The sequence below is a fragment of the Stenella coeruleoalba genome (genome assembly GCF_951394435.1).
Source record: "Stenella coeruleoalba genome assembly, chromosome: 9".
Lineage (NCBI taxonomy): Eukaryota > Metazoa > Chordata > Mammalia > Artiodactyla > Delphinidae > Stenella > Stenella coeruleoalba.
This window is the reverse complement of record NC_137155.1, coordinates 83,981,962-84,004,047: the sequence shown is the minus strand read 5'-3', so window position 1 is coordinate 84,004,047 and position 22,086 is coordinate 83,981,962. Positions and strand designations below refer to the sequence as shown.

The 22,086-nt window shown below is 40.5% G+C and overlaps 1 protein-coding gene and 1 long non-coding RNA gene across 2 annotated transcripts in view; one reads left to right on the top strand and one right to left on the bottom strand.

Moving 5' to 3' along the window:
- The window catches only part of MKLN1 (muskelin 1), a 354,266-nt gene that overhangs the window by 226,708 nt on the left and 105,472 nt on the right, over nucleotides 1-22,086 (bottom strand). The window lies entirely within an intron of this gene.
- The window catches only part of LOC307191348, a 60,109-nt gene continuing 49,578 nt past the window's right edge, over nucleotides 11,556-22,086 (top strand). Inside the window, exons 1-2 of the long non-coding RNA XR_013829712.1 lie at nucleotides 11,556-11,866; nucleotides 12,592-12,708. This is a non-coding gene — a long non-coding RNA (uncharacterized lncRNA). The remainder of the gene's footprint in view (nucleotides 11,867-12,591; nucleotides 12,709-22,086) is intronic.

The window sequence follows — 22,086 nt, the reverse complement described above, 5'->3', positions numbered from 1 at the left end:
TGCATACTTTTTCCTCACTCTAGAATTTAAACAGTACTCAAGAAACATCTAAAGATCCATCTATTCTGCATCCAAAGAAAATGCTCTTCCTTAATTTTTTACTCTAGAGTTTAAAGTGGGTTTTTTTTTTTGGCGGGGGGCGGGGGAGAATAGAAGGTGAAGGGAGAGTTATTTTAAAATGCCATTAAAAAAAAAAAAATGCCATAAAAGAGTCTTCCGTATTTGAACTCCCAAAATGTTCTGACTGTCTTTAAGAAGTGTTAGCAAAAAGATCTGTCTATTCATAGGTAAATTCTGGCTAATGACTAGTTGCAGAGTACCTTCTTCTGGGCCCAGTCTCTGCTAGACTTCATATTCCAGAACGTTCTGCCCTGATTGACCTCCCTCAGAGATAAACATGAATTCCTGCATCTATTCCCTAAAGAGGACAAAGCCTCAGTCTTAATCCTCTTATCCTTTACACAGGATAAATGCTGTCTCCTAGGTGCCAGGCAACAACTCAGAGCCCCTTTATCTGAACATTCAAAGTAGGGATAATCATTTTAAAACAGTGCAAGTAGTCAAGTTCCCATTTAAAAAAACCCATTTTTAAATAGGCTGTCATCACCTTCACCCAGTGATCAGTATTACTCACTTCATTAGTAGTGAGACAACCAGACATTACGTAGGACCTAATACGAGGCAGTAGGAAGTATACGGCATTACCCTATGAAGAATTCTTACCAAAATGTTTAACCTGATTCCTATCAAGCCTTGATCTAACTTTGAGCTTACAAGAAATACAGAGGACAGAAGAACAAGTTTAACAACACCATGAGAAAACAGACAAATCCCGCAGGTGGGACATTCTGCAGAACAATTAGCCCAGAATCGTCAAAAAGTCAATGTCAATGGGGGGTGGGGGGGTTGGGAGGTGGTGGGATGAACTGGGAGATTGGGATTGACATATATACACTAATATGTACAAAATAGATAACTAATAAGAACCTGCTGTATAAAAAATAAATAAAATTCAAAAATCCAAAAAAAAAAGATTACTTAGAGATAATGGAGATAAATCCAAAATACAGTCAGCTAAAAGAGTTGAAAATGGATGCCTCTGCAAAAGTGGAAATGGGGGAACAGGTAGTGCACTGCCTTCTGTTTTCATAGAAAACCTTATAATACTTGTTATTTCTTTAAACCATGCATATGTATAACTTTTGTTTTTAAAAGAATATAAGTTTCCTGATGGCAGGGACCATGAGAGTCTTGTTCTATTAAAATCCCCTGTGCTCCACCTGAAGTAGGTGTTCAAAAAGTATTTGTTATTCAAGTAACTGAAGTCACTGTTCTTGAAGCTCTAAATGGCTCCTTGTAAGGCACAGCATTGAGATCACAATGCTCGTGATGCCTCCAGGGACTGCAGGCAGGGTCTGGCCCCTGCAAACTCCTCTCCCTGACTCTTCCTCTAGTGCCTCTTTCAGGTGCTCACATGCACATTGTTCCTTCCTGCCTCAGGAAATTTGCACATGCTGTTCCTTCTACCTAAAAAAGCTCTTCACCACCATCACCTCGTTCTCTCCATAAATCGGTTAGACTTCAGCTCAGATGTCACTTCCTCCAGGGGATCCTCCCTGTCTCCTGTCTCCCTCTCTTCACCAGCCTGATGGGGCCATGGTAGGCCTATCCCAGGATCCCCAAGGACCTTGTAGGTTATGTTAAGGCATTTACTCTTCTATCTAGAAGAGAATAGGGAGCCACCAAAGTGTTGCCAGCCAGGAAAGATAAGATCAAATATGCTGGTAGGTCTGGGGCTCAGAGAATTGTGAACAGCAGCAGGCAGCTTACCTGGGACACAGATGACTTTTGCTCAACAAACAGTGGCCTCATCCTACCTCCCCAGGGTACCTCCAGTAATTCCCTATGGTAGTATTTTCCAGAATGGGGCACGACTATCACCGGGGGCTCTAGGGATAATTTTAGTGGCATATAACCAAATATTTTTCAAAGATTAACATATTTATTTCAATGGGGATTCAAAAATAAAACTTGCATTCTAACCGCCGCCCCCCAAAAAAGAAGTCAATGTCATGAAAATAAAATGCATGTGGGTATGGTGTGAGGAGACAGGTCTAGATTAGGAGCCTTAAGAAACATAACAACCAAATAAAATATGTTTGAATTAACCATCTTTAAAAGTCATTTGGGAGGAGGGGGAAATGGAGAGTTATTCTTAAAGGGTATAGAGTTTGTTCAGCATAACGAAAAGGTTCTGGAAATCGTGGTGGTGATTACACAATATTGTGAATAGACAATGCCACTGAACTGGACACTTAAAATGGAAAATTTTACAATATGCATATTTTACCACATGTTTTTTAAAAAGAGATTATGGGAACAAGTAGGGAATATTTGAATGTGGGTGGATATTACATGCTATTGAGAAATTGTAGGAATCATGTGAAGTGTGAGAATGGAATTGTATTTACCTGATAAAGGTGTGTTTATTATTTAGAGATAAATGTTGAAATATTTAGGGGGGAAACATATATGTTTCTGTAACTTGCTTTAAATTACTTCAGCAAAAAAAAGAAGAAGAAAAAGGAAAAATGGAGAATATATGGAAAAATTTTAGCAATTGTTTGATCTAGATGGTAGATATTGGATGTTCATTATACTGATTATTCTGATTCTTTCTATGTATTAGAATTTTGCAAAGGAGAAGGGAATCATGAACAAATCACCTTTCTATAAGACACCATAAACGATGACTGGAGATCTGAATTGGAAATGTAAGTTACTCTAAGGTGATGCTCTCTGGTAGGCCAGACTTTCCAGGGTAAGGAGGTGGGTGGCACAGGAAGAGTGTTGGTGGTCAGAGTCACATAACCCTAATAGAGGTGTTACATATGAAAAGCAGCTGAAGAGAAAGTTCAAAAGGATGAAGAAAAAGTTTCAACCCAAAATGGGAGGGCAGGAAGTCTGCACAGAGAATCATTGCTCTCAGCTGTAACTGGCTTTCCTGTTACCCCTGTGTCCTTCCTTGGGGTTTGGGCTGCTTAATTGCACTGAAAGGTCAAACTGTTGCAGTTATGGGAGCTAAACAGAGAGGAAAAGGATTGTTTTCACCAAAGACACTGCAGGTCATTTTCCTTCTACAAAACTATGCACCATAAAGCAAGTCACTAGGTTGTATCTCTTCTATACAGTTTTGAAGTTCATCTCCATCCTCATTTTTCTTCGTGAACAGAACTTTAGTGTACCCTGACTAGAAATGCATTCAGAAGAGAAGGGAAGAAGACTTTGAAAAAAGAACCACGCAAGGCACTAATACAGTAAATGCATGGCTTCCCCTGCCTAAGATACCTGATAACATCTGCAAAGCACTTCATTTATACCAACAATTGTAACCTTGCCATAAAACACAAATTGCTTTAATAACTCTGCAATTTCCTTATGGGTTAAAATCTTACTCAGCTTCTTCCAATGGGTCTTTGATTTTCATGGAACTGTGAAACATTCTTACTCACTAAGGCATTCTGCTCAGGTTTGGTTTGACCCTGTCTTCTCCACTACCTACATATCTATAGGTATCTCTGTCAGGAATCTTCCTCTGACTACAAGCTTCAAGGACAGGAACATCAACCTTCTCTCTATCCTCTCCTTCCTATTCTGCAAGAGGAGACAGTACTCTAATTGCAGGCAGAGATCCACATTTACGGTGAGTAGGGTCACTGGGCCTTTCGCATCCCCCTTCTTCTCCCCCATCCCTTTCCTTCCCTCTCTTTCCTCCTTCGTGGTGGCCTCAGTGTTAGGAGGGCAATTCTCCCTCACACCATGAAGTTCAGCTATTTGGTTAGCCTACATTCTCTCAAATGCTCTCGACTGCTCTCTTATTACACACCCAGTGGAGGGTGATAAAATTGCAAGACGCAGGTTTGGGCTTAGGGCAAGGAAAAATGCCCCCTAAATCTTCTATCTTGGCTATGAGATCTAGGCCAGTTTAACAGAGAGCACTGCATTAGCATTTTAGGTGCAACCCGATTAACAAAATGTTACATTATTATTGACTCAACTGTCAGGGCTAACAGTGGTACCTGGGCTAAGCCTGGGTTTAGGCATTCTTTTATCCCTTGTCCTAATAATGCCTTTATCTATCTATCTATCGATCCATCCATTTATCCATCTATCTATCATCCATCTTTCTATATATACCTAACAGCTTTATTGAGATATACATCACATACTATACAATTCACCCATTTAAAGTATACAGCTCAAAATTTTTTAGTATTTTTAGAGTTGTGCAAACATAACCACAATCAATTTTAGAATATTTTGTCACCCCCAAAAAGAAACCTTGTACCCATTAGCAGTCACTCCCCATTTCCTCCTAACCTCCTCTATCAAACCTCAGCAATTAGGCAATTGCTACTCTATTTTCTGTCTCTATAGATTTGCTTTTCTGGACATTTCATATAAATGGAATCAGGCCTTTTTCACATAGCATAATGTTTTCAAGGTTTATATCCATGTTGCAGTACTTCATTCCTTTTCATCGCCAAATAACATCTATTTTATGGATATACCATATTTTATTTAACCAGTCATTAGCTGATAGACATTTGGGTTGTTTTCTCTCTTTCTCTCTCTCTCTCTCTCTTTTTTTTTTTTTTTTTGAGACTGGAACAGCACAATCTTTATTCAATGGCCAAAGAATGGAGAAGCAGGAACGTAGTTTGCAAATCAACTTCTCCAGACTGTTTCTAATTTTAGACTATTATGACTACTGCTGCTATGACCATTCATGTGCAGTTTTTGTGTGGACATATATTTTCATTTCTTTTGGTTGTATATGTAGGAGAGGGGTTGCTGGGTTATATAGTAGCTCTATGTTATAGTCTTTTGAGGAGCTGCCAGACAGATTTCCAAAGTGGTGTATCATTTTACATTCCTATGAGGAATGTATGAAGATTCCAATTTCTCCACATCTTCACCAACCCTGAATACTAAACAAAGCCCCTATTTTGACATTTTTAAATGTACAATTCGGTGGCATTAAGTATTTACATAATTTTGTGTAACCGTTACCACTATCTCTTTCTAAAACTTTACCATCATCCAAAACAAAAACTCTATAACCATTAAGCAATGATTCCCTATTGGGCCCCAAATGTTTTTAACAACTTTATTGTGCTGTGAAAACTCTGCCTACCAGTCAGGACAATAGTTTGGCTGCTGCAAGTAAGAAAACTAGCTCTATCTTGGTTTGGTCAGTCGCTTTCAATTTAGATCTGGGGTTTTTTGGCCAAAGAGTTCTCGCCCTGTGGGTGAGCTTGTTAAACCTAATATCTGGAGGGAGACCAATTTTAACCACCTTAATGACTGATGGGACTTACTAATCTTGATCTCCAAGGTATTCAAATGGCTTGTGGTAGGCTTATTAAGAAGTCAGTAAAAAGTCAGTCAGGGCCACAGGCCCTTGTAAAGATCTTATTGGAGGCAAACTTTGTTCCAAAGATAGCTGGAAGATGAATTGTCTAGGAACAACTTCATTTTAAGTGACCAAAAATAATAGTGCCTGGGGAGGATGAGACATGATTCTGGCTTGGAACAGTAGACTAGGACCAAAAGATCAGAGCCGGAAATTCCAAGTTTCCTACTGCCTTTTCTTTCACAAATTAAAACATTTAGTGAGGGTAGGGATAAACTTTGTGATTTCCTTTCTTCATCCAACAAGTTCAAGGTGTTTAGAACATGATGCTTATTAGACGAGACTCAATCTGCAGTTCACAAATCCAAAGTAGCAATAACTCTCAAAGCCCAGGCAGATACTTCCCAGATGCATGATGTCAGTCACAGGAAACAGCAGGATGGAAAAATAATAGGGAAGATTTAGTGAAAATCACTCCACCATAAATACAATCTAAACTACATGCCCTATTTGGGGACCAGCAGTGAGACAAATACTTGAACACAATATGCTATTCCAGGGAACTGGGGCCCAGAAGAGGCTGACTGGCTTACGCTGAAATCCAAGAAGAGAGCTAAGATTTAGTACCCTTGTTTCCTGATACCTGGTTTAGTGGTTTATTTTTATCAGTATCTGCTGGTATTCTGTGCTTGGAGTGCATAAGGGAGATGGTTCTCAGAGATTCTCTATGAAGTTTTCATCTGGTCAGGGGTGATCTATCAGTACCTTTACCTCAAATTCACTTCCAATTTAGTCTTCATATCATACTTGTTCAGAACCCAAATTCTGAACAGTTCAGAAGAATGAGGGGATCAGTATCCAGACCTGCTACAATATATTATCTAAAATGTCCAGTTTTCAACAAAAAAATTATGAGACATTCAAAGAAACAGGAAAGTATGATGTGACCCATACACAGGAGGAAAAAAGCCATCAACAGAAACTCCCTGTGAGAGGGCCCAGATATCCAACTTAGCAGACAAAGACTTCAAAGCAGCTATCATAAATATATTGAAAGAACTGAAGAAAACCATGCTTAAAGAATCAAAAGAAGGTGGGGTAACAATCTCTCATAAGATAATCAATAAAGAGATGGAAATTATTATTGTTTTTAAAAGAACCTAATGGATATCCTGAACTTGAAAACTGTGATAATAGGAAAAAAATTCACTAGAGGGGCTCAGCAGTATATTTGAACTGGTAGAAGAAAGAAGCAGCAAACTTGAAGATAGAAAGATAGATGATAGATAGATATTATTTGATCTCAAAAACAGAGAGAAAAGAGGATGAAGAAATATGAACAGAACTTCAGAGGAATGTGAGAATCATTAAGCACATCAACACATGCACAATGGGAGTACCAGAAGGAGAAAGAGAAAGAGAGGAGCAGAAAAATATTTAAAGAAATAATGGCTGAGGGCTTCCCTGGTGGCGCAGTGGTTGAGAGTCCGCCTGCCGTTGCAGGGGACGCGGGTTCGTGCCCCGGTCTGGGAAGATCCCACGTGCCGCGGAGCGGTTGGGCCCGTGAGCCATGGCCACTGAGCTTGCGCGTCTGGAGCCTGTGCTCCGCAACAGGAGAAGCCACAACAGTGAGAGTTCCGCGTACTGCAAAAAAAAAAAAAAGAAGAAGAAGAAGAAGAAATAATGGCTGAAAACTTCTGAAATTTGATGAAAAACATTAATCTACACATCCAAGAAGCTCAACTAATCCCAAGTAAAATAAACACAAAGAGATCCACATTCAGACACATAGTAAAAATGTTGAAAGTGAATATCTAGAAAACAGCAAGAAAAAAACCCAACACATCACAAACAAGGGAACTCAAATAAGACTAATAACTGACTTCTCACCAGAAACAATGGAGGCTAGAAAGCAGTGAGATGCCATATTCAAAATGCTGAGGGGAAAATCCCTGTCAAATAGGAATCTTTTATCCAGTAAACTATTTCTCAAAAATGAAAGTGAAACAGAGACAATCCCAGATAAACAAAATCTGAGAGAATTCACTGCTAGCTAGAGTTATAAGAAACAAGGAAGTTCTTCAAGCTGACTCAAATCCACACAAAAAACCAAAGAGCACTAGTAAATATAATTATATAATTATAAAACACAGTATATCAATATATATTTTTCTCCCTTTTTTCTCTTAAATGATCTAGAAAGCAGTTGTATAAAAGAACATATTTGATAATGACAGCACAATGGAGGTGGGGGGGAACAAAGCTGTAGTGGAATAAGAAATGAGTTACAAGATGGTAACTCAAATCTGCAGGAACAAACGAAGAGAACCATAATTGGTAAATAAGAAGGTGATATAAAAAAACTCTAAATGTAACTTGCTTTCCTTTCTTTTCTCAACCTTAAAAAATGACATAAGATTATATTAATGAATAATTATGACAGTGTATTATTCAGTTTGTAACAAAACTATAAAGCAGTTAGACCTAACAGACATCTATAAAATGCTCCAACCACCAACAGCAAAATACACATTCTTCTCAGATGAATATGGACTATTCTCCAGGATAGGTTATATTCTAGATTATAAGACAAGCCCTAATAAATTTAAAAGATTTGAAGTTATACAAAACATGACTTCTGACCACAATGGAAATAAATCAGAATCAGTAGGACAAGGAAATTTGGTAAATTCACAAATATGTGGATATTAAACAATTCACTCCTGATAACTGATAGGTCAAACAAGAGATTACAAAGGAAATTAGAACATACTTTGTGATGAATGAAAATGGAAGCAAAACATACCAAAATTTATGGAATGTACCAAAGTAGTACCTAGAAAGAAATTTATAGCTGTAGATGCCTATATTGAAGAAAAAAAAAAAAGAAAAAGATCTCAAATCAATAACCTATTCTTCCATTTTCAGAAACTAGAAAAAGAAGAGCAAACTAAACCCAAATCAAGCAGATGGAAGGAAATAGATTACAGTGGAAATTAATGGAACAAAGGATAGGAAAAACAATAGAGAAAATGAACAAAACCAAAAGCCACTTCTTTGAAAAGATCTACAAAATGACAAACCTTTAGCTAGACTGACCAAGAAACAAAAGAGAGAAGATCCAAATTACTAAAATCAGAAATAAAAGAGGACACTACTACCAACTCCACAAAAATAAAAAGGATAAAAGAGCGAATACTATCAACAACTGTATGCCAATAAATTAGATAACTTGGATAAAATGGACCAATTCTTTGAAAGACAGAAACTACAGACTTCCCTGGTGGCCAGTGGTTAAGAATCCACCTGCCAATGTAGGGGACACGGGTTCGAGCCCTGGTCCAGGAAGATTCCACATGCCGCGGAGCAACTAAGCCCATGCGCCACAACTACTGGGCCTGTGCTCTGGAGCCCATGAGCCACAACTACTGAAGCCCGCGTGCCTAGAGCCTGTGCTCCGCAACAAGAGAAGCCACCGCAATGAGAAGCCGTGCACCGCAACGAAGAGTAGCCCCCGCTCCACTCAACTAGAGAAAAGCCTGTGCCAGCAGCGAAGACCCAATGCAGCCAAAAATAAATAAATTAAAAAAAAAAAGACTACACAAACTATGCAAGAAGAACAGAAAATCATAATAAACCTGTAACAAATAAATTGATTGAGTTAGGAATTTAAGACTTCCCACAAAGAATAAGTTAGACCCAGATGAGGTCACTGTTGAATTTTACCAAAATTTAAAGAAATAATACAAAATTTTCACAAACTCTTCCAAAAAATAGAAGAGGAAGTAACACTTCCAACTCATTCTTTGAGGCTGATGTTACCCTGATTCCAAAGCCAGACATCACAGGAAAAGTACAGAACAATATCTCTTATGAATAAAAATTGCCAACATTATACTAGCAAACTGAATCCAGCAACATATAAAAGTGACGATACACTTAGAAGAAAACAGGACAGAGCTTTACAACATTGGATTTGGCAGTGATCTCTTGGATATAATACCAAAGGCATAGGTAACAAAAGAAAACATAGATTATGTCTAGAAATATAGAAAGAACACTTACAACTCAATAATAAGACAAATAACCCAATTTTAAAATGGACAGGGAACCCTCCTACCCTGTTGGTGGGAATGTAAATTGGTATAACCATTATGGAGAACAGTATGGAAGTTCCTTAAAAAACTAAATACAGGACTACCATATGATCCAGCAATCCCACTCCTGGGCATATATCCAGAGAAAACTATAATTCAAAAAGACACATGCACCCCAGTGTTCACTGCAGCACTGTTTACAATAGCCAAGACATGGAAGCAACCTAAATGTCCATCGACAGATGAATGGATAAAGAAGATGTGGCATATATATACAATGGAATTACTCAGCCATAAAAAAGAACGAAATAATGCCGTTTGCAGCAACATGGATGGACCTAGAGATTACTATACTAAGTGAAGTAAGTCAAACAGAAAGACAAATATCATATGATATCACTTATATGTGGAATCTAATAAAAAAATGATATAAATGAACTTTTTTACAAAACAGAAACAGACTCACAGATCTTGAAATCAAACTTACGGTTACCAAAAGGGGAACGTAGGGAAAGTGATAAATTAGGCGATTGGGATTAACATATACACAGTACTATATATAAAATAGATAACTAAAAAGGACCTACTGTATAGCACAGAGAACTCTACTCAATATTCTGTAATAACCTATATGGGAAACGAATCAGAAAAAGAATGGAGATACACACACACACACACACACACACACACACACACACCCCTGAAACTAACACAACATTGAAAATCAACTATACTCCAGTGAAAATTTTAAAAAACAAATAAGTAAATAAAGCCATGTGAACAAATCTTAGGACCACATCAGGCATGCCCTACAAAACAACCTGGTTTCCTCCCAAAATGGATATACCCTGAAGACCCTAAATTGCTTATAAAAACAATTAAAGCCAATCACACTTGATACCCTAAAAAATAAAATGGACAAAGAATTTGAATAAACATTCCTTCAAGGAAGATATACAAAAGGCCAGTCAATAAGCACATGAACAGGTGCTTAACATCATTAGCTGTCAGGGAAATACAAATCAAAACTAAAATGAGGGCTTCCCTGGTGGCACAGTGGTTGAGAGTCCGCCTGCCGATGCAAGGGACACGGGTTCGTGCCCTGGTCCGGGAAGATCCCACATGCCGCGGAGCGGCTGGGCCCGTGAGCCATGGCCGCTGAGCCTATGCGTCCGCAGCCTGTGCTCCGCAATGGGAGAGGCCACAACAGTGAGAGGCCCGCGTACTGCAAAAACAAAACAAAACTAAACTAAACTAAAACTAAAATGAGATACCTCTTAATACCCCCTAGGATAGCTATAGTCAAAAAGGCTTTGCGTACCGCAAAAAAAAAAAAAGGTCCAAATAGTCAATTTCATGTTATGTATATTCTACCACACATACACACACACACACACACACACACACACACACACCCCTTGGGGCCCCACCGCTGCTGGCTCTCTGTCCAGAATGTTCCTCAAATTGTTTAATAATAACATCTAATCTGAGGCTTTGCCAGCACCTGAGGTTCCTGAAGAGCTCCAAAGATTTCCTGAGTATTACTGCCAACAGCATGGCAAATGGAAAAAAAATTAACTTCCCATATCTCTGCCTGTTTCCCCAGAAACTTGGAAATAATCTGTAGCTACTTAGAGTCCAGGGGTGCAGAAAGGCTTAAGAAGGGTGTATGGACATTTGGAGTTAGTCTGAGTTGGCATCCACTTCTGTGTACCCTCATTAAGTGGTACCTGAAATAACTAGCAGGATCATTAAGTGGCTTACCCTAATCCTTCTAAATTGTTAGACTTGATCTAGAATTATGATGCTATAACCCCAACTAACTGCCAATAGTTTTGAACATCCTTTTCTGATTGACTATGTCTTTTTCCTGTTTATCTGTCAGGCCACTGCAGCCTTGTGACCCAAGGCTCTGGAATGGATCAGCCCTCCTACTCACTCCCTCCTGCACACACCGTGTCTCCATGGAAACAGCTTGTCAGGCCCTGTTTGGCTGCAGGTTCTGAAGACCTCTCATCTGCAGCCCCAGTCCTGCACAGATTCAGTCTTAATAAGCCAGGCTTCTAAGGAGGAACTTGTACTAGGAGGCCCATCCTCTCTAGCTGGTGGGGTCTGGAATTGTCCTTAAGTCTCCTTTGGGGTATACGTGGGGAGTCCTGAATGCCACTGAGTTGCCGTGACCTTCCAACACTGATATTCAGGTCAATGGCAGGGTTTCCATCCTGGGTTTCTGCTTCAACCTGAACTCATCATCTCCTTCTAGCAAGCCTTCTGCTCCCATCATCTCTCCCCACCCACCAAAGGTGAAAGTCATTTTGAGCTCTACAGGCCTCACCTGTGGCTAATCACCAAGGTCAGTTGGTAACTACTTTTGTATCACTCAACCTCATCTTTCTTGCATCCCTATTGCCTCTGCTATAGTTCAGGCCCACATTATTTTCTTCTTCAATTACTGCAAGATCCTCCAACGTGGTCCTCCTACTTCTATGCTTGCTTTCCTTACATCCAATCTCCATATTACAACCGGTGAGAAAACTTCCTAAAAAAACAGATCTGACACGTCCTTCTCCCACAGAAAATCAGTGGTTCCCATTGCCCTCAGGATAGAACTCAGACCCTCTTACATACATACAAGATTACACCTTTAATCTGACCCCTGCTCACCTCTCCAGGATCATCTCTTGCCCCTTCCCCTGCATATTCTGATCTTGGTCACACCAAACCACTTACCTTCTCCAATGAACCACCTGTTCTCTCTTGCCTCTGTGACTTTGCGCTGTTTCCTCCTTCACCTGGAGTGTCCATTCTCCATGCCCCACCCCACCCCCCATAAACCTTTCACATTCTTGTGGAAGCTTTTCCAACTGTCAAATCTTAAGTGCCTCTTGTTCTCTTAGAGCTCCTATGTTTACTCCCTTTCTGCTGAACTGTCAACTCCCTGAGGGCAAGGAATATGCCAACCTCTAGTTCAGTGCCTAATATATTCACTCAAATGTCTGTTGTATATGTGAAAGAATAAAGACTAAGCCACTGGAATAAAAATGCCACCCCATGCTAATTACAAGTATCCTTTTCCAGAGTCTTCTGTTGTCGGGCATCATTCATCCATCAGATTGGATCAGGCATTTGCTACACTGCCAGGACACTGCGACTTGGACTGCTGGCCACTGTCCTTGGGGGTACATCTACAAATGGGTCAGTTGCCCCAGTTCACTCTGGCTAGTTCTGGTTGCCTCTTTTTTGTTAGTCACTGGGGAGGTCCCTGCCGGCCTCGTGGCTGAACCCTTGTGGCCTCAGTCAGCAGCTGGAGAGCCATTCCTAAGAGCTGAGATAGTGACTCAGCCCTTCTCTCATTACCGAGGGAAGATTCCTTTCTCACTGGTTATGCAATGTCACCCAGGCTATGTTTTCATTAGTGGAGTCCAAAATTTGGAATCGTGGTAAGAGGAGAAAATGGCAGTTAATCTCAGGAATAGATAAGATCTGTCATGTTTCTGCAGGAGAGATTTTCTTTTTTTCTCTTTTTGTTTTTGGTGGGTCATGGGTGGGTGAAGGAAGTGGTAAGGAACCTGTGTTCATATATAAAGAAATAAATCAAAGGAGGAGTTGGATGTATACGATGCTTTTGCTCGGAGAGTTCAATGGATTATCTGGGAAAGAAGCCAGAAAAAGAGAGACTTCTCATCAGAGGTAGGTGCCCACCATGTATGTAAAAGAGCATTTAGACCTCAGCCCTGTTCCATTCATTTTTTCCTAAATCAACACATCTCTCATCTCCCAGAAATGAGAAACCAGTCAACTTTTTGCTGTGGACCTGGATGAAATGAAAAAAAAGAATGGATTTTGCTTCAAACTGGGTTCCCTTGCTTGCAGTGTAAGGCTTACACAGAAGAGTAAGGACACTAGGAAGAGGAAGTAGCAAAGCAAAGGCACAATCTCACCTTCTCCCCTGCAGTAAGAAAGTAAAAGATCCATTAGATGAGAAAATGTATGTGAAAGCACTTAGCACAGTGCTTGGCGAATGGATGGGATTCAATAATATTGACTCTTTGTTTTATCTATGCTCAGTGTAGAGACTCATAAGGCAGATTATGTGTAGGGAGAATATAGGGGGAACCAGTGGGAGTGAGGGAGTATGCTCTACCTCGATGATAGTTAAAATTTTGCTGTTAGAGTTTCTTTCCTTTGACTGTATCAAAAAACAAACACCAACTAGAGGCAAAAGACATTGTCTTCAGACATTTCTATTTCTATTTTACTATTAATGGTTCGTTATATTCTTTCTCTCTTGTCTGTCTGTCTCTTTTTTTTTTTCAGGCAGTAATGGAGAGAATTTAAAGGCATTAAACATCATAGATGAGGGTGGAAGTACACGTTTTCTGTTTCTTTAAGCTAGACAAAAACCTAACAGTCTGAATTGGAATACTATCACTCATAACTTCTACTATATAAATAAATAATTTTAACAAGTATAACGTCCTAGTAGACATGAGACAGTTAATGTAGAGACCAAGGAACAACTAGGTCATTTGCCTCAGTACTGAGGTAGTTTCTTAATTGGACGTGTTAAGAGTGGTAGAAGATCTCATCTGTTGACAACTTAGAAAGTTGCAGTTGAGGAGGCAAAAGGAAAACAGAAATCATAAGCACTTTTACACATATGAAGTTGTTAATAGGCAGCTTCTAACTCTATGTATGTTCGTATTACTAAAACCTAGAACAGCACTCAGAGTACTTGTAAGTGCTCAACAACTGTTTAACCAAAACGAAACTAAAAGAAAAACAAAATGAAACAAACAAAACTGGTACTTGTTAACATCAGTCAGCTATGTCCCACTCTAGGTTCTTAATACTATCAGATTAATAAAAACTCTGAAACCAAAGTAACCATGTCCTGTGATTGTACAGCATCATCCCACATGTATTTCCTTTTCATACTCAACAGTTCTATACTCAACATATACTCAATATGTAGTCTTTATTGTCTCCATTTACAGGTAAAGGAACCATGTCATAACAGGTAAAGGGGCTTGCTCAGATAAGCAAGAAAATTAATGTTAACCTAGAGTCTAAGATTCTTAACTCCAAAATGAATAGACAAAATTAAAAGACAAAAAAATCCTTTATTAGGGGCAAAGAGATCCTCCTTAATATTTTAATAAAGAGCTATCACAACTCAATAATTAAAAGACAAAGACCCTAATAGAAAAATTGGCAAAGTATACAAACTAACAAATCATAAAAGGAGATCTCTGTAGTAATCAAAGAAATACTTTATTGTTAATCAGGCTCTGCTTAAAATGTGAGTTCAGAGATCACTGGTAAAATGGCCTAGACTAGATTTCAGAACAAAGGTTAAAGATAAATGGGGCTTGGGGCTTCCCTGCTGGCGCAGTGGTTAAGAACCTGCCTGCCAACGCAGGGGACATGGGTTCGAGCCCTGGTCTGGGAAGATCCCCACATGCTGCAGAGCAACTAAGCCAGTGCACTACAACTACTGAGCCTGCGCTCTAGAGCCCGCGAGCCACAACTACTGAAGCCCGCGTGCCCAGAGCCCATGCTCCGCAACAAGAGAAGCCACCGCAACGAGAAGCCTGTGCACTGCAACAAAGAGTAGCCCCCGCTCACCACAACTAGAGAAAGCCCGCGTGCACAGCGACAGAGACTCAATGCAGCCAAAAATAAATAAATAAATAAATTTATAATAAATAAATAAATGGGCCTTGGACTTCCCTGGTGGTGCAGGGGTTAAGAATCCGCCTGCCAATGCAGGGGACACGAGTTCGAGCCCTGGTCTGGGAAGATCCCACATGCTGCAGAACCACTAAGCCCATGCACCACAACTACTGAGCCTGAGCTCTAGAGCCCACAAGCCACAACTGCTGAGCCCGCGTGCTACAACTACTGAAGCCCGAGCTCCTAGAGCCCATGCTCCACAACAAGAGAAGCCACCACGATGAAAAGCCCATGCACCGCAACAAAGAGTAGCCCCCGCTTGCTGCAAGTAGAGAAAGCCCACACGTAGCAACAAAGACCCAACACAGCCAAAAATAAATAAATTTATAATAAATAAATGAGCCTTTTCCTTGCCCAAATCCCAATTTGAGTTTTGCAATTTTAATACCTTCCACAGGGAGTGAAGACATGAGAAAGCCAAAAGCATTGCGAAGAACAGATCAGCATTGTCTGGACCTCACAGATAATTATCAGCAGCTGAGGAGAAGGAATTCATAGGGCAGCATCCCAGAGCCTGTGGGCCCCCAATGTTCCTCAGGGACAGAGTCAAGCCTTGTCTGGCTCTATGAAGAGCCCTGTAGTCTTGCTCCTCAAACTGTGGTTCGTGGGCAGCAGCGGGGATATCTCCAGGGAGCTTACGGAAATGCCGAACCTCGAGCCCTGACTCCAGGCATCTTGAATCAGAATCTGCATTTTAGCAAGTTTCCCAGGTAACACACACACACAGTGAAGCTTGAAAAGCATTGCCGTGGGGGGCGTGGCTCAGGGTCTGCTCATTGCAGGTGCTCAGTAAATGCATGCCCACTGAATGAAAGACTGGACAGGGTGATCTCTGCAGTCCCTTTCAAAAGTAAATCATCTGGGCTTCCCTGGTGGTGCAGTGGTTGAGAGTCTGCCTGCCGATGCAGGGGACACGGGTTCGTGCCCCGGTCCGGGAAGATCCCACATGCCACGGAGCGGCTAGGCCCGTGAGCCATGGCCGCTGAGCCTGCACGTCCGGAGCCTGTGCTCCGCAACGGGAGAGGCCACAACAGTGAGAGGCACGCGTACCGCAAAAAAAAAAAAAAAAAAAAAAGTAAATCATCTGATTTACTGAAAACTAGTCACTATCCAGTTGAGTGAAGTATCAACCATTTTACAAAGGGCTTTAAGTAAGATTAATGAATTAATACTGGTGTTTTGGTGTTGAAGTTTTCTACAGTGAATTCAGAGTTTATTATCAGTATCATTTCACTAGGCTTCTTTATATGCCCAGGAGGCACCAGCAAGGCATAAATCCTTCTCTTTTGTCTTCTCTGGTCTACCTCTCACAAAAAGGAAAGAAGTGGGAATGTAAAACAGAATGAGTAGAAATGAGAGCAAGTCTGAAAATGCTGGAGAAAAGAATGCCCACCAATGTAAGGACATTGCTCTTTTATCTGCCTTGCCAGTGAGTGGAGTCTCTAAGCTTTCACCTTGTACCATATGGGCATGCGTGTGGAGGAAGTGGTGGTGAGGAGGGAAAGAAGAGACAAGGAAGAGAAAGAAGAGACCAAGAATTAAGGACCCCTGTGCTGTCCAATGAGCTGACCCAGGCAAAGGTACCAAATCTGGCAGTTAAAGTGCATCTGAAGCAACTGTGTGCACCATCATTATTATTGTCATTATCATCATTTTTAGTTCTACTTGCTGTCTGCCAACCTCTTCACAGAGCAGACCATTTTAATAGTGACCCAGCCCATACCTTCAAGGTTGTCCACAGACCTGATGCTGCCAGAAAACCAGTTACAAGAAGGGAGACGAAAGGGATCCAGAGAATGGAGAGGCATTCTGAGTTCCATTAATGAGTGAGGTGACTCACGGCTGACTCAGACAAACGAAGACAAGGCTGGAGAGGGGAGACGGTGGGGGGCAGACCTCAAAGGAGCCCTGCCAAAATGTTCAAATGGGAGCTAGGAGGCCAGGGACACGGTGTTATTTAGAGAGCAGCCTGCAGCTCTGGTGTTGAAGGGAGGAGCGGATCTGAAAACAGAGGGAGAAAATTGCATTTGAGGCCAAAAACTGAGTTGTGAATCTGTAGCTTTCTGTGCTTTGACAAATGTGTAACATTCTCTGGTGACATTGACCTGCTCCTTGGTAAATCTTAGAATATTAACTCAATAGGAATTAATTGTCATCAGTTTCCTGGGAAGTAGACGTAAATCAGGTTCCACTCTCATTTTTCTAATGATCTCAGTGAGAAAAATAAGCCTCTTTCTTTAGTATTTTACATTTGGAGAACATTGTGATCCGACCTGTGCTTATAGATGATAGATTTTTTAAAAACTTGAACATATGACTAAGCATCTTCTCTCTGATTAATGGCTAATTGAGGTTTCAGTTTGAAGATTCCAAAGTTAGATAATGTTATGAAGGTTCACAACTGCATTTTCCTATATGCACTGTACTGAAATGATATGTACCATCACACACTATATCTAGGTCCCCTAAAGCAGGCATCCCCAACCCTGCCAGTACTGGTCTGCAGCCTGCTAGGAACTGGGCCACACAGCGGGAGGTAAGCGGCGGGCAAAGCGTCATCTGCTGCTCCCCATTGCTCTCCATCACTCGCATTACCACCTGAAACATCTGCCCCCCCCCCCCGCCCCCGTCTGTCAAAAAATTGTCTTCCACGAAACCAGTCTGGTGCCAAAAAAGTTTGGGACCTTTGTCCTCAAGATCATGCATTTGCGAGATGGCTAGATGGAGGTATAGACTACTTGGGTGACATGGTTTTTCTCTGTGTACTAAAAAACCCACACAGAGATCAAACCCATGACCTCAGCCTCATTAAGACAATGCAAACCAACTGAGCTATCTAAAAATAATTTTGGTCGATTACATATTTATATATGATTTGATGACTATTGTCTCAAATGTACTTCACCAGAATGGCACGATGGTGGAAGAGACAGGGGTTCATTGCCAGCTTGGCCACCCATGAACTTTCACTAAGGTGAAAAATAAGTTGCTCCAAACGCAAAACTTTTCAACTTTGCCTGCCCCCAACAGGCGGCAATGGCAGTTGGACGCGGTTGTTTTAGTCTTGGCCAACTAGTTTTCTACTATCAGCAGGTTTACTGTATTTAATTTGGGGTGTTTTGCAACATTATTAAGCCCAGTATGTCTGACAATTGCAAAAGCAATGAGAATGTTGAATGTGCTATTAAGAGGCTTATGATTATGATGAAAATCAAAATGAAAATGAAAGAGATTAACAAAATGAATATTAGGAATGGTAAGAAAAATCACCAGTGTTGCATGTGGGTAAGAGATAGATCATTAGTCAATAGGGGTGATTATGAAAGACAAAGAGAGCTTCAAAACATGTGAAAAACGCTGGCTGGGTCAATGCAATGAACATCACAATCAGCAAGAAATGAGGAAAAGTAATCCAAGCAATGGAAACAATTTGGAGTTTGTCATTAGAGACCTGGCGTCAGCTTTGAATGCCTATAATCCAAATATTAATTCAGGTAAGGGCTAAAAAATATGTTCAAGCATTTAAAACCCAGGTGTGGTAAAAGTTCTCATTCTGGGGATTCCCTGGTGGCGCAGTGGTTGAGAGTCCGCCTGCTGATGCAGGGGACACAGGTTCGTGCCCCGGTCCGGGAAGATCCCACATGCCACGGAGCGGCTGGAGCCGTGAGCCATGGCCGCTGAGCCTGCGCGTCCAGAGCCTGTGCTCCGCAACGGGAGAGGCCATAACAGTGAGAGGCCCGCGTACCACAAAAAAAAAAAAAAAGTTCTCATTCTGGATCCTTTGCTGAAAACCAGTGATAGTTCCATAGATTCAAGATCTGTTAGCTCTACACAACATTAAATTCCCTATGGAAGCTGAGAAGGAGTTTTATGACACTTGGCAAAGCCCACCAAAGCCTGCCTTGACCGCCTTTCAATTTATATGGACTGGTCTATTTTGGATAAAGAAGCCCAGTAGGATGGCTATCAGCAAGGAGATTAGAATGCTCTCTAGTCTTAAAGCTTTGAAGGACCATCAAGCCCCTTTTTGGCAGAGACATGTCTTCCTAAGCTTAAATCACTAACAGCCAGTTTTGTCTTACTACAGTTTTTCAGAATTCACCTGTTTATAAGATATATAAATGTGTGTATACATTCCTCTGTACACTTTTTGGATCTTGCTTCTCTATTTAACATTGGACAGTGGGATTTTCCTTTAGCTTTTAGCTAATTGTTTAACATGGTCTTTCAATGGAAGCTTGGTATTCCACTTCCTTACTGTCATTTGATCCACCTTTTGCTGAGTTCATAAGAATGCTATGATATTAATATCATTTGGCATAAATTGTTACGTTTCTCTGATTATTTCATGAGGATAAATTAGTAGAATAAAGTTACTAGGTCATAGTGTTATGAATATGTTTAAAGTTTTAATATATTTCTAAATTTTCCTTCAAAAAGATTTTGCCAACTGATATCCCTTCAAGAAAAATATCAATGTTCCTGTTTCCATGTACCTTTGTCAGTATTAGATGCTATTTTTCTTTTGCCTCTACTCATTTTGAGGAGAAAACATTTTTTAATGTTTATTTATTTGTTATTGAGATCTCTTTCTATGATTTTTAATGCATGTCCTTTGCCAATTTTTCTACGGGAACACTTTCCTTTTAATTATTGATTTGTAATCGTTCTTTATATATTAACCAATTTTTTATTTGCCTTTTAACTTTATAATAGTCACCACCATTGGTTTTCATCTCTAAAGGTAATACCAGTTGCAATTAATTCACATGGCTGATGGGAAAACTGAATAAGAAAATATTTGTGAAAATGCTATAAAACATAAAGGATTTTAATCACATACTTCTAGTGTTGATGCTATCCAGAAATCGAGAACTGGACTACAAATCTAACATGAATTTGTAGACAAACTACAAGTCTAACATGAATTTGTAGACTGTCTAACATGAATTTGTAGACAGTCTAACATGAATTTGTAGACAAACTCCTATTCTTGACTCTGACAGTATCTTACAAAATAAGAATTATATGTTTTGTAGCATAGTTATTAGGAATGCCATAAAAATAAACAAAGATATCAGCTATCAAAACACTCTGAGGGACTTCCCTGGTGGCGCAGTGGTTAAGAATCCTTCTGCCAACGCAGGGGACGTGGGTTCGAGCCCTGGTCTGGGAAGATCCCACATGCCGTGGAGCAACTAAGCCCATGCCCACAACTACTGAGCCTGCGCTCTAGAGCCTGCAAGCCACAACTACTGAGCCCACGTGCCACAACTACTGAAGCCTGTGTGCCTAGAGCCCATGCTCCACAACAAGAGAAGCCACTGCAATGAGAAGCCCACCCACCACAATGAGAAGCCTGCACACTGCAACAAAGAGTAGCCCCCGCTTGCAGCAACTAGAGAAACCCACTTGCAGCAACAAAGACCCAATGCAGCCAAAAATAAATAAATAAAGTAATTTTTTAAAAAAAGAACAACAACACTCTGAGACTTTTAGATGAATCCATAAAACCAAGCTGTTGCATTATTTTACTTTCTTTTGAAAAAGTTAATCCAGTATAGGCCCACTGTAACAGGAAAGACACCATAGTCATCACTATTGTTACCTCAGGTTCATAAGTTATGCCTGCTCACCTTTCCAAACGGTCCTTTTCTCAAGTTGTTGTTTTTTTTTAAATATTTATTTATTTGGTTGCACCGGGTGTTAGTTGCAGAAGGTGGGCTCCTTAGTTGTGGCACATGGGCTCCTTAGTTGCGGTAGGTGGGCTTTTTAGCATGTAGCTTGAGGGCTCATTAGTTGTGGCATGCGAACTCTTAGTTGCGGCATGCACGTGGGATCTAGTTCCCTGACCAAGGATCGAACTCGGGTCCCCTGGCATTGGGAATGCAGAGGCTTAACCACTGCACCACCAGGGAAGTTCCTCAAGTTTTTTTTTTAACGTGAAAACAAAAAGAGATTAATCAGAGAAAAACTCTTCTCCAACAGAAAGATTTTTAAAAGCTATATAGTTTTATAATTAATGAAGTAAACAATATTTAAAGGCATACATGGAGAAGCTCTCTCCCAGTGATGTCACCATCCTCCCTCTGCCCACACCCTCGTCCTTATGGCTTCTTGTGTATCCTGCCAGTGTTTCTGTATACATATGCAAGCAAATACAAATAAATATTGTCATTATAATTCCTCTTTTCATTCACAAAAGTAGCATACCATATACATTGCTGTCTACCTTGCTTTTTAACTTAATATATTTTGAATAGGAGCCCTCAATAGGAAGACATTTAATGTAAACATGAGACATGATATTGGCATTAAACAAGAAAATTTTAAAATTCCTGTCTTGGTTCTGTCACCATAATTACATAAGCTCAGAGTTGGACAGTGTGCTGGAAGATTTGCTAGTCAGTCATCAAACCATTTTCCTCATTTTCCTGGGCACAGGACTGCCTCCCCTGCAGTTAGGTGTGGCCATGTAACTGAATTCTACTGGATAGAAAGAATGCGAGCAGAGCTGACATGTACCACTGCTAGGTCCATCGCCTAAAAACCTCCCCACACAATCCTCCACAATCTTTCCCTGTCTGTCAGCAGGATGTCAACGCCTAAAGCAACCTTATAACAGCATGTTGAAGATGGCAGAATTATGAGATGGAAGGGCCTGGTTCTTTGAACTACCACTTGGAAGAGAGCCACCCACCATCAGGATCACCCATTTTGGATGTTATATGAGTGAGAAATAAGTTTCCTGTCATGTCTGAGCCATGAGACAGTTTTAGGTTTGATACACAGATTTAATACAGCAGCTAGTATTGCCTTAATTAACCCAGATGACAA